The sequence below is a fragment of the Rattus norvegicus genome, chromosome 9, assembly GCF_021556685.1.
Source record: "Rattus norvegicus strain SHRSP/BbbUtx chromosome 9, alternate assembly SHRSP_T2T, whole genome shotgun sequence".
Lineage (NCBI taxonomy): Eukaryota > Metazoa > Chordata > Mammalia > Rodentia > Muridae > Rattus > Rattus norvegicus.
Window position 1 is genome coordinate 58,624,040 of NC_141542.1, and position 14,888 is coordinate 58,638,927.

The window sequence follows — 14,888 nt, forward strand, 5'->3', positions numbered from 1 at the left end:
TTGAAGTTATTAATTTTATTTGAGACATTGGGACAGACTCAGTGCACAGAGAAGTTTAAATGCAGACGTTTTTCCTACCCCATCAGCCAATATGATCCTGTAAATAAAGAAGCCTGCAAAAATAGCACCGAATTCAGGAAGTAGATATTGAATTTTTGTTCCAAAATGAACCTCTATGATGCATATCTTAATGAGCAGGAGATAGACATTTCTTTTAATTAAACAATTTATTGTTTCAATTAAACAAACTTGGTTTTGTTCAGTGGCATCCTTCAAGTATGGGGCAACTTTTGTCTTCTGCATCCTGCTATTTCCTGTTACTTCTTTGCAGATGGTTTGTGAGCAAACAGAAAGGTGGCTCAGATGTTCTCATCGCTCTGTTTTAATACAGGGCTGGTATCTGATCCTTTGCTCGAGTGACAAGGCTCTTGTCGTCTTTGCTTCTGTTTAACATCCTGAGACCATCCGCTGTAGCTCTCACATGTTGTTCCCTGGATCATTGCTGAACAGGGAACATGGTAGAATAGCAATGAGCTTAGGGCCAACAAGAAAAGTGATTTACTTTCTAGGGCACAGCTATAGTGTATTTCTGGATCTCAGTTAAGGGTCACTTTGAACCCATCAACAAAAAGCCATAGGTAGGCTTGATGACATACTCCTTTAATCCCAACACTTAGGGCACAGAGGTAGATGGATCTGAGTTGGTTTGAAACCAATTTGGTCTAGATAACAAGTTCTGGAGCAGCCAGGGCACCATAGTAAGACCCTCTCTTGAAAAACAAACCCCAAACAAACAAATCCAAATATAACATTCCAGTACTTATTAACTATATGCTAATGTATCTGTACAGATTAGAAATTATGAAACTGGAACCCATGAGTTAGGTGTTTATAAAACTTTGTTTTGTATCGCAGAAGCATACATGTTCCTGATGACGTGATGTCTGTAAAGCACGGTAGAGTCAAGTGCGTGGAGCCTCACAGCAGCCTATGCACTGTGTGCATCATGCTGCAGAAACGGAGGGAATCTGAGCTTAGGTCTGTGAGAAGGTAAACATGGGACAGCCCAGGTCAGCCAGTCAGTGTGTAAAGGAAACACACATCGAGGGTGGGTTAGCCAATATGAGGAAGGTGATTGAAGGTGGGGACTCAGGGTGTTTACTGTGGAAAATCCCAACAGAGAGAAGGGCAGAAAGCAAGTAAACCAGCTTCGCACCCCACCAGGAGATGCTTTGCACAGCCCCCAAGGTAATGGGTCTCCCAGGAAATCATTCCTTCATCAGGGATTTTTCTTTTCCTCTGCAACTTTCACTGACCCCAGAGACTGACCAAAGGATGTGCCCAATGGAGAACAACACAAAGCCAAGCATCTCCAGCAAATATGTCTGTGGGATGCTCCCACCTCCTCATTCCTAGGAGACAGCAGCAGCTATTCCTCATGTAGTGAGCTGCACATAAGCCATTACAGCTCCGTGCAGTCCCCCACTTTAGCAAGGTATACCAACCTTGAGCTCCAGAGACAGCCTTAACCGTTTGCTGTTGAGAACAGTGGAAGGGCACTGGAAGGGCTCTCAGCATCCCAGGTCTTCACTGAGCAATTCTTAATATTTCCTGGACTTCTTTTTCCCTATATAAGAGTGCAGGGTTAAACCGGAACACTTGAAAGTCACGTCAACAATTATTTATTATTCTATAGTTTTCTCAAACCAGAGACATTTGTGTAATAAGTATATCCCCACAATAATGTGTAATTTATGAAAGATAAAATACAATTTTAAAGTAGCCAAATAACTTAAGATGTTTCCCCTTCCAGGCCTGGTAGCCGAGGGCAGTAATTTTATCTCCTCGTGAGGCTCAGGCCTGTCCGAGCAGTAGAGTGAGTTCAAGATCACTTAAATAGGCACCTTATCTAGACCCCAAGTCATTATAAAAGAGGGGAGGACTAGGGATAGATTCCTGTGGCAGAGTACCCACTTGGCACAAATATAGCGTTGGCGTCAATCTTTAACATGAGATACAGTAAAACAATAAAACCGGAATTAATTTCTCCCCTACTTTACCCACCATCTGAACTGTGACATCTACAAAGTCCATGGTCATGAAGGTAGCCGAGCTGGCATCTTTGTCTTGCGCTTTGGTTTTGGTCCTAAGGGATAGCCATGTCCCAGTGGCTGACAATCCATACGGATCAAGAAGTGCACTTCAGGCTCCATTAAGAGCAGAACTGAGACCTTGAATTTGAAGCTCAAGACTGCACAAAAGCCTTGAAATGGGAATTTAACATTCTTAGAAAAATTGGACGCTTACTGGCCTGACCTTAAAATATATCCTCTGATTTCCATTATCCTTCAGAGAAAAATGAGTGGTAAGTCTACTCCTCACAACTTGCTCTTCTGCTCCAGCCTACAGACAACGGTTTCAGTTAATTAGCCAAATCAACCGAAAACTTAATTACACGTGTTCGTACTCAAAAGGGAGTTTGAATAATCACCATGCAGGGGTGAAGGAATGTCCACAAGAAAAGGGCAAGTGTATGACTGCCTAAAGACTGTGGAAACAGATCATTCGATATAAAAGAAAACACCATTTTTTTCTTCTCCGTGTTTCTTTCACACCAACAGTTAAGCAAAGCTTATAGGCTGAAAGAAGAGTTGAAAGATGCCCCACCTTTATGTTACTTAAACTTCAACTAGAAGCTTGATTTTTTAAACTTCAAATGTTAAATTTTATACCAAAATAGTCATTGGTTATTTTTCTCTCAATGTTCCCACATGTCTGTCATTATAGCACATGGTCTTTATAGTCAATAGTTAATAGCTAAAGACTTCTGACATGCTCAGTGTAATTTTCAACTTGATGGATTCTAGATTCATGGACTTGCCTTTTCGGAGCTTATCTTTATATGGGAGCATCCACAGCAATGGTGGGTGTGGTCACAATCTGAATGGGGATCCTAGACTCTCTAAAATGGAGAAAGTGAATCAGCAGAAAGATTTCTCTCATCAGTCTCTCTTCCCTGACTGTAGACAAACTATGATGTGGATGTTGCCTTGAGTTCCTGCCAAGAAGAACTGTACCTTCGACTGTGAACTACAATAATCCCTCACTGCATTAAATTGCTTTTGTTGGAATATTTTGTGAAAGCAACAAAAAAAGAAATGTAAAAAACCAACAATTAAAACAAAACAACAAAAAAAAAACCAAACAAAACAATAAAAACATCCAAGAGCAACTGTCTGAAAAATCAAACCAACGCTTTCATTGTTTGTTGACTGACATAACCTCAATAAAACCAAACACATGCATAATCTCTTGAAAAAATTTTATTTTCTCCTCCTACACATAGAGCTCCTCCCCCACACACTATTTCTCACACATTTAAATCTTTTTCTTTTACCCATTTAACTCTTAAACACACTCATGCATATATATTTATATATATATATGTGTGTGTGTGTATTATATATTACATAATGTGTTTTGCATACAATCTCTTTTACCCCTCCTTACACAAACATATAGATGTGTACAATAGAACCCTTGGCTGCGTGCACTCATTCTATCTGCTAGATTTAGTAACATACATTTGTTTAGGCTTTAAGTGTTAATAAAAAGAAAACCCTAATTTTGCCAGAAAAATAAAAGATTACACATAAGCTCTTTTAAATTACTGGTTTGTTCATTCTAGAGATAAAGAAAATAATTAGAAGTTATAATTTCCCCCAAAGTTAAAGACAACAATGATTAATGCAGACTTAAGTGGAAAAACTAACTGAATTTAGTTCTCTACAATCCACATCTCATCAAATTCACCGCAGAAATAACTGAATATATCAAAGATTTTTTAATTGGATTAGTGTTGATATAATCTCTTGAGTACATTCATTTGCCGCATAAAGGCTTTCTCTGTCAGCTCAAAAGAAAACTTTGCCCTGAAAAAACATCAGATTGTGAGCACTTCACGCCTTTTCTTATTCACACGGTAGCAGGCGATTTAGATAAAGCATCACGTGGAGCATGAGAAGAGAACAAGGGCCACCTCTTTCCCTCCTTGAAGATGGAGAGAAGGAAGAGAGGGTGCCTGTAGTTCATGCCCAAAGAAATCCGTCCTGCCATCAAGAACACTCATTAAAGCTGTCCTGGGTGTATGCTTTGCAAGTGTGAATGGGTTGAGTAATGGTGGCCTTAGCAGCTACGTTTGGGTTCTGCTCTGGCCAGGAAGCTCATCTGAGTTCTGGCCAGAAGGCAAGCTATAGCCCTACATTTAAACTTTTGTATAATATACTAAAGTCTACGGGGAGGGTAAAGCTGGCATTGTTCCCACCAAGGCAAACAGCGATGGATCCAGCGATGATCCTGAGGCAGGGCTTCATCCTTAGTGACTGATAAGGTTGCTAATCCCACCTAGCATGGCCAGCCGGGAAAACTTCCGAATGTACTGTTCTCCTGTTGCTTGAAGTAGTCGAGCAGTCTCTTCTATTGTTAGTAGGCACTAAGCCTAAGTTTGAAAATATCCTCCCATAATCGTGTCCCATGCCTGAGTACATGGTCTATGCTTATGAAAACATAAAGAAAGTCTTTTCAATGGGACACCAATTTTGTCTTCGTAAACGCTCCCCTGACCCCCCCCCCCAAATACCTTATTGGTTTTCTATCCCGACATAACAAATCACTAAAAATGTAGTAAGAACTTAAAACCAGGGCTTGTTAATTTCCATAGACTCAACAAAGCACAGTCAGAGGCTTCATCAGGGTCACACACATCTGAAGTCAAGATGATGAAAGAGTGCAATCTTGCCTGCACCTGGAGGGCCTTTCCTGAGTGCATTCAGGTTATTTTCAGAGTTCAGGCTCTTTAGGTTATAGAACCAGTCATGAGCAGATGAGGCCGCAGGCAACAGATGCTGTTCTCTGGTGATAGTCATGTGTTGGTCTTATGACCCAGGAAAGATCTTTCTTTGAGATGCTCAGATTGTCAAAATATAATATACTCATTGAAGAGTGAAACAATTCAGTCCTGTTCACAGGTCTCTCATAGTCAATCAGGAGTTTTATAGGAGTGTAGACCAGGTATCAAGTAGTACTCTCAAGATCCTATGCCCTACAACCCTCTGCTAGTGAAGCCCACAGTTGCCAACTAGACTCTGTGGCTCATTTGCATCTTTACTTTAAACCAAGCCTTCTCTCGGTAGTGTCCTGTCTGTGGAGACTTGGTCTGATGTCCATGTCCATGTTGGATTCCACCATCCCTACAATTCTAATGAATGCCAAATGCTTTGGTTGGTTCTTCAGACTGCTTCTCTTGTGAGGTCTGTCTCAGCTTGTGTCATCAGTAGGAGGAAATCTGTGATTCTCCTATTTGTGTTCTTAGTGTCATTGATGAAAGAATTTAGAAGTAAACTTTGAAGGAAGCTCTAGAACAATTAGAGTTAACAGAGAAATTAATTAGGGAAATCAACAGGGTCTGAAAGCTATGACTCTATCTCACCAGCGTCTAGGAGAAGGCAGAGAGAAAAGAGGAAGAAAAAAAAATTCTCTCTTCTTGAGTTAATGTCCAAGAAAGCTAGGAAGTTTGGTAATCGATATAGGTCACCACCAGCTACACAGCAGGTAGAGTGGGGATAGAGGAGCAGTGGAACTCCAGAGACAGGAGTGGGAAAGCCCAGAGTACCAGGGAACTTACTTAGGATTTTTCTTCAAAAATAAAGGAAAGTTTTAAAGGGAAGGAAAAGGAAGAATTATAATTTTCTGAGTACTCCAAGAAAGTGGCTAGGTGGAGATTCCAGAGGGGTTTGATGGAAGAGGGAGTTCCTGAAGAACTAAATGATCTCATTAAGGGAATAATTATTCCTCCCATCTCTTTACTTTATCTCTAGAAGAATCGCATATCTTGGGGGGGATGGACTACAGGCTAGGGGATTGAGAGAGCCATCAGAATTAACTCTGCATGGAAGAGACACAATAGTATGGAGTGCTGTCATCTTTGAAGCAAATCACAATGCCATGTTTCCACTCAAGGCCAGAGATGGATTTCATCATTTTGACCAAGAGAAGTAGCTTTCTTGAAGAGAAGCTATGATATTGCCACCATTTCATACAACCCAATGAAGAAAAAGCTTTAGGTTTACTTCCCTAGTGTAAGAAAAGGGGACACAGCCTCCAAATCTGACCATGAAGAAGCTACCTAACAAAATGCTTGTGCACTAAACCTGCTGTTTCCTTTAAGTCTATTTGACACATTCCCAGGTATTGCTTGCCATTCATTACAAATGCTTGCCCAGCCCCATCCATGCCAAAACAAGTTATTCCTTCTTCCAGTCTTTCTGGCTATCCTCTGAGCCAGATATGAACAGCTATCTGTATTTACTCTTTTGGATTCTTTGCATTAGAAATATTGTGCAGTGTTGATATAATATAGAACACAAGGCACTGCTACACAGAGTCCTTTGCCTCCATTGTCTCAAATAATGGTGGACAAATTTCTTTCTAAAATACCAAAGCTCCAAAGCCCTGTGGAGTCAGTTCCATTTTCTGTTCTTGTGTTGTGCCTATGCATAGCTACCTAACACATTCTGGCCTATAAAAGTCAGGTGATCAGTGCTCGACTATCACTGTGAGATATGGCCACAGTAATTGCTTATAAATATCTACTAAATAAAAGAATAAAAGAATATCATGTTTCTTTTATTCTAACTTAAAAATGGGGCATCCCATAGCAACAGTTTAACAGAAATTGGTTTTAGAACATGATTTCTCAATCAAATAGGAATAAGACTTCGGGAAAAATTTGATGAGTGGAAGAGATATATTATTTATTCTTAAAAAAACCTACAAGCATCTAAAAATCATGTATTATGGAAATCATGTTCATATATAATAGAGTTTAGAGTTTACAAACTTTCTCTATCTTTCTCTCTATCTCTCTCTCCCTCTCTCCCCCCCTCCCCCCCTCTAGATATATATAACCTAGCAATCATGTATTCTGAAATTCTACTCATTTATTTGTAGGCTGAACTAAGAAGAGTCATAGCTTTAAGTAATTTGCTCAGCCAACTCAACTAGAAAATATTCTAGATTTTCCCTATTGCATTTGTAACCCTTTTATTTCTAATGCATTCCTATATCTTCTGTGAAAATTATTAATCATTTGGCAACATTTGTCCAGACTGAAGTTTTGTCCAAATAAGACTGAACAGATAAGTGCTAGCGCTTCACCAAGGTGTGCAAAATCTCCCTCCTGTCTGTAGTAAGCCCTGTCCCCTATCCAGGGATCCAGTACCATGAATCATTCCCATTGGCCTTACCTTAGTGGCTCACAGGGCTCCCTGGCACACCTAGTGTTAGACTCTGAGTGATGCTTAAGCCTCCAGTTACTACCCAGGAGAGATGAGACCCATACTTCTCCCACCACAGGCTGTGAAGATACCTTAGAAAAACTGCAGGATTGAGAAGGTTGGTTCTCGATGTGGAGTTTCTGATTGGAACTCCTTACTTTTAGTAGCAGCCACTCAATTTGTAGTTAAAGCTTTATGAATGAAAGCTTTTCCTGGGTTTGCTCCATTTTAAGCTAGCAACTCACATGCACACATACATGTATGCATGCATGAACATACATGCACATTGCCTTTTAAACAAAAATGTGAACTCAAGGCATGTTTCCTTAAGATATAAATTCCACAATCATAGAAAACGTCTACTCAGTCTGAAGGTTTGGACTCATTGCCTGGCATATAGCAAGTCCTCCCCTATATTTGCTAGTAAAACAGGTCTATTTACTCTGTAATAATTAACACCAATCTCTGTTCTGGCTATGGCATGGTTAACTGGCAAAGACCCACACCATGTTCTTTGTAAGAACCTTTCTCCGTGACTGTTGCTGCTTCTGTTCATCCTCATTTAAACAAGTCTGCCATGAGGACACTGACTATTCTCTCCATTGACTAGTGATTCGAGATGCATACTTCGTATGTCTGAAGAGCAAACCATCAAATATACAGTATGCCTATAGAAACACAGTGTTTACTTTATTGCAAATCTTGCTCCAGCCTCATCTGATGGGCCTAGAATTCGGAAATAGAGACTCTGTCCTTTCTTCTGAGCCTATTTGAGTTTTTTTTTCTGGCTTTTCTGAAAAGCTGAACTCTTAACCAACCATAGCTTCCTGAGCTTTTGGCCCCATGTTAAAAGAAATGTATTTTCACAGCCTGATTCCCTACCCTTACCCCCTGGCTCACATCTCCTTCTAGGGAAGGATTCTCTTTGAAGTTAGTTAGCACAGACTGATGCTCTTGAGTGACTCGAATTACCATCAAGGACAGAAAACAGAGGACTAGGCTTGCCCTGAGTCATCCAGCCACTCAGATGTAGAATCAAGAAGTCGACCTGGAATATTCCTTCCTAGCAGGCTTTCAGCTGCGTTCATTCATTAGGCAGCTCAGCCTTTCCTTTGTAAAGTTAAGCAGGATGCATACTTGACTGAAACTGAAATTATACTAAAACCCTATCCAGGAGAGCATCCAGTCTATGAATCTGCAAGTCTGTAATCGAGCGGGCAAGCGTCTTGTTAGCTGAGCAGAAGCCTATGATAGGCTCCCTTGTATACTTCTGTCTTAGGGTTTTGCTGCTCTGAACAGACATCATGACCAAGGCAACTCTTATAAGGACAACATTTAATTGGGGTTGGCTTACAGGTTCAGAGGTTCAGTCCATTATCATCCAGACAGGAACATGACAGCATCCAGGCAGGCATGGTGCAGGAGGAGCTGAGAGTTCTACATCTTCATCTGAGGGCTGCTAGCAGAAAACTGACTTCAAGGGAGCTAGGATGAGGGTCTTAAAGTCCATACCCAGTGACACACCTACTCCAACAAGGTCACACCTTCTAATAGTGCCCCTCCCTGGGCCCAGCATATACAAACCATAACAATCACCAAAAGATTAAGGAAGAAAAATGCACCAAGAATAAGACCATTATGTGGAGTAAAAATTCCCCAAATAAGATATACAGACTCATCCATACAGCTGGAAACCTCAGGATGATATTTGTTATCAGGGTTGCCTCTTTTTTGTTTCTCTGCCTGTAATTCCCTTAATCGAGGTGTTTAGCCTCTCAAATTTTCAATGTTCATGTATCCATTGCCTTCTCAGAACTATGATATCTGCTTCAGACTTCGATAGGGGAATGTGCACTTGTAGAACCAAATTCTATCAGGCCATGATGGGTGAGGGACAACCCCAACGACAGCTCTGGCGCAGGCATAAGGCCACATTGGTTCCCATCTTTGTTTTTACTCGATTTTAGATCACTAAGAAACAAAAGAAAATCTGATTGTTTTGAAATCCATTTTGAAAACCAGGCTAGAAGAATAACATAACATAACAGTATTTTATCACTACTCCTGGGATTCTGGAGGACCTGGACTAAATTATGATCCCACAGCAGCTCAACAGTTCCCAATTCTACCCTTTGATTCTACCGAAACAATGATCATGGGGAATAATTAGCCTTTATATTTCCACACAGCTCTGCAAGTAAAATTTATAGTTACAACATACAGACTTCTCCAAGAAAGGAGCATTCATTTGACCTACCTGTACGTCTTGAAATATGTATTTAGCACAGCTGTTCTTTTGTATTAAACTCATCACAAAACACAGCTTTAATGTAACCCACCATTGATCTGCAGTAAGTGGAAACAAAAATCTCTCCTTAATTAGTATCATCCAATCACTTTTTCACATTTCTACCGAACACACACTGTGAACTGTTTAATGGACTATTATTTAGAAAAGTGGTAAGGGTGCACTGGAAAAAAAAAGACACGACAGAAATAAAAATTAGATGTGCCAATGAAAAATATGTTGGGAATAAGAGAATGCCAAATATCTGGTTTAGGGCTTTCTTAGGAGGCTAATGGAGAGATGAACTGTGTTCCTGTGATTTCCCAAGAGACAGAGAGAGAGAGAGAGAGAGAGAGAGAGAGAGAGAGAGAGAGAGAGAGAGAGAGAGAGAGAGAGAGATACTGAGAGACAGAGAGACAGAGACTGAGATTCATTGCCTCCAATACCCTTAACTGTCTCAAGTAAATTTACTTATTGGTACCTTTATATTCGAGTCTCCTGAAACCCACATAAATCGAGGAGAAGAAAGCACAGAACAGACGGGACTGCTTGCTCCCACATTACCACAAACACACTCTGGTGTGGTACCCTTTTCATTTTTCTCCCTCATTAACCGTGTCTTCCTCAGGATGAGCCAGGGGTCCAGATATCATCACATCCCACAAATAACAAGACTTGGCTGCTTCGGCAGCTGCCCCCTACTAGCTGCTGTGAAATAAATTCAGGAACAAAATGAGTTAAAGTAAGATTCACTCTGCTCCTTTTCCTGTGCTTTGTTAACTTGAAGGCCATCAAGGCCTATGGAGGCAATCTGTCTTTCTCTGAGGAAAGGGCTGGTTGCCACCCCCTGTATGAGTGTCCTTCCTTCAGTGTCAGCAGGGTCGAGCTCAGTGTGGGGCAGCAGAGTATCCTGGGCCCTGGCATGGTCATCCCTGAGATCTTTATCCATAGTGGAGGCTAAGCAGTAATAAAATAAAATCACATAAAGGACAGCCAGGGAGGAAGAAGGAAGAAGAAAACAAAATTAAATACAAAAACAAAACCAGAACCCCCTCAGAAAAGGGCAACCGATGCTGTCATTTCGAAGTAGTGCCAAAAACACTCCATGTTTATAAACGTTTTTGAAATTTTGTCTGTTTACTTCTGCGTTCATTTTGGCTTTCTCATAACGCATTTTGGGGTAGTGTTGTTGAAGAGACTTCCTGTTTAAGAGATCACACGTTGGCCAAGGCACATCACTTGGTTCTAAACACAAGAGCTTGTGAGGACAGTAATACTTCAGGATGCTGAAGCTCTGCTTCTGAACCAGACACTAGGGAGGAAACCCCTTTCCCCCGTTGGTTGTTGGCAATACAGGCGAGTGTGGAGATGGGCTACAGTCATTGTAGTGGTTCCTGGGCACGTTGTGTCAGACTGAGCTGCTCACACTGGCTGAAAAATCTCACTGCTAGAAACGTCCTAAGCAACAGGCTGAATGCTACTCCCCACCCCCACTGTGGGCTTCCTGTTTTTTTATAAGCATGTGCTTTCCATTGCTCTTATGCCCTTGAGTGTATCGATTCTTCCTTCTCCAATCCTCTCTCCGACTACCGTTGTTATTTCTCTGAATTGGACATTCGCATGAAGATGGGCGTTGTACCCAGACTCAAGAATAGTTGAGACAGAGCAGAAAAGAACAGATCGGTGTATCTATGTCAACATAGAACATTTATGACGAAGGCAGCAGGGATGCTTCCACCAGTGACAATGTTGCTGCTGCCACAACAGCAGGGACCTCTGGGTATAACACACCTCTCAAGTCTGTAGGAGAGAGAGAGGGCCACACAGACAGGGCACTAGCACCTCACTCACTGCCCTCCTGTGTTATTTCTTTTGTTTTGAACCAGGGATGAGAGGCATAGGAGCAGACTAGAGTAACTGTCACTTCTAACATCAACACTGGAATGCAAGATTCGTCATGAGGCTTGTCCAAGTCACCTGGAGAGCCAATAAGGAATAGAGTCAGTCAAGAAATGCGGAAGTAGGGGAGGGTCCCAGAGGATCCCAGAGGATCCCAGAGGATGCCCTCACCTCCGCCATGAGAAAGTCCCATATTAGTGCTGGTATGGTGTAGTATCCAACCAGTTTAGCTTTAGATCCAGTTGACTATTACATGTGATTCAACTGGCAAAGTCTCATTCTTCAAGAGGAACATTTTTTCCCCACTGTGCAGAGGTAGAGAAGTGGGCTTTATAAGAATTAACAAGGATGGCCTTTCCTTCAGTCTCTGCTCCAAACTTTTTCTCCATATTTCCTCCTACTAATATTTTTGTTCCCCCTTCTAAGAAGGACTGAAGCATCTGCACTTTGGTCGTTCTTCTTCTTGAGCTTCATGTGATCTGTGGATTGTATCTTGGATAATCCCAGCTTTTGGGCTAATATCCACTTATGTATGAGTGCATACCGTGTGTGTTTTTTGTGATTGGGTTACCTCATTCAGGATGATATTTTCTAGTTCAATCCATTTACCTATGAATTTCATGAAGTCATTGTTTTTGATAGCTGAGTAGTACTCCATTGTGTAGATGTACCACATTTTCTGTATCCATTCCTCTGTTGAAGGGCATCTGGGTTCTTTCCAGCTTCTGGCCATTATAAATAAGGCTGCTATGAACATAGTGGAGCATGTGTCTTTGTTATATGTTGGAGCATCACAGGAGTAGTATAGCTGTGTCCTCAGGTAGTGCAATGTCCAATTTTCTGAGGAACCTCCAGACTGATTTCCAGAGTGGTTGTACCAGCTTATAATCCTACCAACAATGGAGAAGTGTACCTCTTTCTCTACATCCTCGCCAGCATCTGTTGTCACATGATTTTTTTTTTAATCTTAGCCACTCTGACTGGTGTGGGGTAGAATCTCAGGGTTGTTTTGATTTGCATTTCCCCAATGACTAAGGATGTTGATGAGTAGGGGAAACACCCTCGTAGAAAAAGGGAGAGGGAGGATGGGATAGGGGTTTAAGGACGGGAAACTGGGAAAGAGGATAACATTTGAAATGTAAATAAAAAATGCAGTAAAAAATAAATGAAAAAAAGGATGACACTATAAAGGAAAAAAGTTAACAAGGATGCAGTAGGAAAAACTTAATATTGAATACTAGGTTACTGTCAATGCAAGCAAGGCAGACTTCTTTATTGGGCTCAGGTAAACCTGAGCTCTTCATTTTCAGAGACAGCTGGTCTGCTTTGGGATCTGGTTCCTTCGAGGTTCAGTTTGAGGGTGCAGTATTTGGCATGAGAGACTCCCATTCGGTATTGATCCATCAGGGGTGATCATAAGAGCACAGTCCAAATCAGTGACTCCTCATACCTCTTGTTGCTACCAGGAATCAATTAGATTTGTTAAAGGGGAACAAGACATATACGTGTTACTTATTAAACTCGATTAGTTGGAACTAGAACCATCTACTGTGGCTTAGGACGTTTTTTGAAGGTCACGCATTTTTGCATTTATTGTTATGGAATATCCAGTTGAAAGGTTCCTCTTGGGGGTGGTTCCATGTGTAGCCATTATATCAGGGGTAAGAGTTCTGAGATAGTTTAGGAGATGGGGGATAATCATAGGAAGTAGGTTACTGGGTCAGGTCCTCAGGGATTCTGGTCTCAGGCTCTTTTCTATCTCTCCCTCTTTGTTCTTTTATGAGGAAAAGAACCTTCTCTTCACTGTTTCCACAGCTATGATTTTCTGCCAAGAAGAACAAAACTTAGCTCTGTGAAACTGCATCAAAGTTAACCTTCCCTTCTTGGGATGTTCTCTCAGGTGTCCTTGCCTCAGCTACATGTAGTAACTGGCATCTGTACCCTCCATTAAAACTCCATTTCTTCAATGTATAGGATTTAGTCAATTATTGGACCTTTCTATTGCAAAGAACAAATTATAGGTCTATAGGGCTCTGATAGACATCCTGCGAGGCTAGTCCATTTCCTGTTGATAAATAAAATATATGCGTGTAGCTAAACATGATTTCACACATTTAAACCGATTTCCTTTCTACAGAAGTTCCCAGGGACTTAACATTTCTCATGGGTTCAAAAGCAATTGTGTGGGTGACTGTCCTTCCTAAATTTGTGTGATCATAGAAAACTCTTCAAAGGCTGCCTTACTTGGTGAAGAGCCCCTCTACACTCTTTGCATTCACCTACCATAAGTCCTGATGTCTCATAAAATATTTTTTATTCACTTAAAAAGATATGTTCTTGTTTTCATTTATTTATGTCAGTCCCTAAGTATAGAAGGAGTCCTGGTCCTTGGAGGACCACGTTAGCCTTTACAAAGGACTTCATAGATTTGATACAGTGAATGCTTACATTGATCGAGCACTATCAGTCACCGCACACTTAAGAATGCTTGTCAGGATAAACACTGTAGATAATATATACTGTGTGCTTGGGGAAAACTTCTCTTGGACTATTCTTTAAAAACTTTAGAAGAAAGCCAGTTGGCTGTGGAAATGTAGGAACCTTTCTAGTTATGTGTTCCGAGGGTCCACATCATGACAAAAATCAGTAACCTGTTGAGTTTGTTGGAACCTCTTGCTAGAAGTGCATAATGACCATAGCAGCTCCATTGGTTATTCCAACACACAGGCTATCACAGGCTCTGAGGAATAGGCAGAAGACAGACAGTGGTGGGAAAAGCAAACTCAGAGAAGAGAATTTGTTAAACTGGAAGAGGTTCCATAGAGTAAGACTTTTAGCGCATGTCATGACATCTAAGACACATATCCTGTCTGGTGAAAGGCCATGGCATTTGCTCAGCCTGTGTCCACTAAAGCAAGTTTTCCTTGAGTTCTTAGTTATAGGATGTCCATGACTGCCAGCCATATTAAACTAGAGTTGGGATAACAGCACACAAAGCTCCTCTAAGTTATCTGATTGCTTAGAGTGGATATGTGGAAGATATTTAAAATATATTCACTTTATAGACAGCAGGATGCAGGAAAGCAATTGAAATGTTTGTCTTGTTCATCCAAGTAGCACTTTTGAAGCAATTCCTCAAGCTCTGTTTGCTGCCACCAGCATCTGTTACCTTCTTTTTCACAGCACAAAGATCTCATGCATTGTGCAGCAATGTAACTGGAAAAACCTATAGCATCCATAGGGGCTACCTAGGGAAAGGCCTGCAAGGTAGACTGCTGAGATATTCCAAAACCCCACCGGGAGTTTGGGGTACTTTAACTTATATGCAACAAAGGCACTTTAAAGAGCTTTAATTCTGCCATGGGTCT

At 41.1% G+C, this 14,888-nt stretch overlaps 1 long non-coding RNA gene across 1 annotated transcript in view; it reads right to left on the reverse strand.

Moving 5' to 3' along the window:
• Positions 1 to 217: 217 nt before the first annotated feature.
• Positions 218 to 14,888, reverse strand: part of LOC100910304 (uncharacterized) — a 76,877-nt gene continuing 62,206 nt past the window's right edge. Inside the window, 2 exon segments of the long non-coding RNA NR_131082.1 lie at positions 218 to 502; positions 1,506 to 1,627. This is a non-coding gene — a long non-coding RNA (uncharacterized LOC100910304).